At 48.0% G+C, this 2500-nt stretch overlaps 1 protein-coding gene across 1 annotated transcript in view; it reads left to right on the top strand.

Annotated features, from left to right (window-relative positions):
* The window catches only part of LOC122803864 (MAP3K12 binding inhibitory protein 1), a 64876-nt gene that overhangs the window by 2073 nt on the left and 60303 nt on the right, over positions 1-2500 (top strand). The gene's annotated exons all lie outside the window — the stretch shown is intronic.

Here is a 2500-nt window from a genome sequence, read left to right as displayed (position 1 = left end):
CGGGTTAGGCGTGTGTGCGGTAGTGACTGACCTTAGGGTTAGGGTTTGGGTTAAGGTAAGTGGGTAGATACTAGTGTATGTTTAGATTAGTGTAGTGTTAGATGCAGGAATTTGTGTATGTATATGGTTGCTGTTTGTTTGATGTGCTTGTGTTTTGTGTATGTGTTTCAGAGCAGGAAATTTTTTCCATGGGGAAAAATTAGCTGTTCTGAATGTTCGATATTTTCATGTTTAGATGTTTTGGGGCCGATGAAATAGCATTCATTATTTTCATCTTTCGATAACGTGAGATAAACGAGTTTAAGTAGCTTGTTTTAATTTTTCCTTTACAATAGTAAATGCACAAGATACTTATTTCAGTTATTTTGAAAAACAAATGTGCAAAAATTTACAGGTGTGCAATGAAGCTATAAAATGATAATGCATAGTGAAAAAGTAATTTCATAGCTTTATGACCTCAAGTGGGTGTGAAATAACTTAAAAATGCAGGAATCTTGCTGTGTGACTTCTTTGACAAGAAGCTTTCAATGTGGTAAATGAAATAATGTAAGAGCAAGGAAGTCAAATTCCTGAAAGTCTCAAAAGATGTCCACTCAGCGCCATTGTGGTTTACACTGGAAAAAAGCTGAACAAGTTAGAAATGCCACAGAGGGGAATATAACTGCTAAGATCAAGCTTTTTTATATATAGAAGTATAACATCATAATACATTTATGCAATTGGCCTTCTGACAATGACTGCATACTTTTGACTGCAGTTTACACGTGTGTCGGTGTGTGTGTGTGTCTGTGTCTCTCTCGCTCTCTCTGTGTCTCGCTCTCTCTCTGTCTCTCTCTCTCTGTGTCTCGCTCTCTGTGTCTCTCTCTCTGTGTCTCTCTCTCTCTGTGTCTCGCTCTCTCTCTCTCTGTGTCTCGCTCTCTCTCTGTGTCTCGCTCTCTCTCTCTGTGTCTCTCTCTCTCTCTCTCTCTCTCTCTCTCTGTGTCTCGCTCTCTCTCTCTGTGTCTCGCTCTCTCTCTCTGTCTCTCTCTCTCTGTGTCTTGCTCTCTCTCTCTGTGTCTGTTTCTCTCTGTGTCTCTCTCTCTGTGTCTCTCTCTCTCTCTCTGTGTCTCTCTCTCTCTCTCTCTCTGTGTCTCTCTCTCTCTCTCTCTCTCTCTGTGTCTCGCTCTCTCTCTCTCTGTGTCTCGCTCTCTCTCTCTCTCTCTCTGTCTCTCTCTCTCTCTCTGTCTCTCTCTCTCTCTGTCTCGCTCTCTCTCTCTCTTGCGCTCTCTCTCTCTCTCGCTCTCTCTCTCTCTGTCTCGCTCTCTCTCTCTGTGTCTCGCTCTCTCTCTCTGTGTCTCGCTCTCTCTCTCTGTGTCTCGCTCTCTCTCTGTGTCTCGCTCTCTCTCTCTGTGTCTCGCTCTCTCTCTCTGCTCTCTCTCTCTCTGTCTCTCTCTCTCTCTCTCTCTGTCTCGCTCTCTCTCTCTGTCTCGCTCTCTCTCTCTGTGTCTCTCTCTCTCTCTCTGTGTCTCGCTCTCTCTCTCTCTCTCTGTCTCTCTCTCTCTGTCTCTCTCTCTCTGTGTCTCGCTCTCTCTCTCTCTGTGTCTCGCGCTCTCTCTCTCTCTGTGTCTCGCGCTCTCTCTCTCTCTGTGTCTCGCGCTCTCTCTCTCTCTGTGTCTCTCTCTCTCTCTGTGTCTCGCTCTCTCTCTCGCGCTCTCTGTGTCTCGCTCTCTCTCTCTCTCTGTGTCTCGCTCTCTCGCTGTGTCTCGCTCTCTCTGTGTCTCGCTCTCTCGCTGTGTCTCTCTCTCGCTCTCTCGCTGTGTCTCGCTCTCTCTGTCTCGCTCTCTCTCTCTCTCTCTCTGTGTCTCGCTCTCTCTCTCTCTGCCCTGTCTCTCTCTCTCACTGATACTCTCTCTCTCTCTCTGTCCCTCTCTCTGTGTCTCGCTCTGTCACTCTCTCTCTGTGTCGCGCTCTCTCTCTCTCTCTCTGTCACACTCTCTCTCTCTGTCTCTCTCTCTCTCTGTGGCTCTCTCTCTGTGTCTCTCTCTCTCCCTCTCTCTCTCTGTGTCTCTCTCTCTCTCTCTGTGTCTCTCTCTCTCTCTCTGTGTGGCTCTCTCTCTCTCTCGTGTGGCTCTCTCTAGTGTGGTGCTCTCTCTCGTGTGGCGCTCTCTCTCTCTGTGGCGCTCTCTCTCTCGTGTGGCTCTCTCTCTCTGTGTCGTGGCTCTCTCTCTCTCTGTGTCGTGCTCTCTCTCTCTCTGTGTCGTGCTCTCTCTCTGTGTCGCTCTCTCTCTCTCTCTGTGTCACGCTCTCTCTCTCTCTGTGTCTCTCTCTCTCTCTGTGTCTTTCTCTCTCTCTCTGTGTCTCTCTCGCTCTGTGTCTCGCTCTCTCTCTGTATCTCTCTCTCTCTCTGTGTAGCTCTCTCTCTCTCTGTGTAGCGCTCTCTCTCTCTGTGTGCTCTCTCTCTCTCTGTGTAGCTCTCTCTCTCTGTGTAGCTCTCTCTCTGTGTAGCTCTCTCTGTGTGTGG

This window comes from Protopterus annectens, chromosome 6.part0 (assembly GCF_019279795.1).
Source record: "Protopterus annectens isolate FY-2018-M chromosome 6.part0, PAN1.0, whole genome shotgun sequence".
NCBI lineage: Eukaryota > Metazoa > Chordata > Ceratodontiformes > Protopteridae > Protopterus > Protopterus annectens.
The sequence above is the reverse complement of the archived record's forward strand: the minus strand, read 5'-3'. Positions and strand labels throughout refer to the sequence as shown.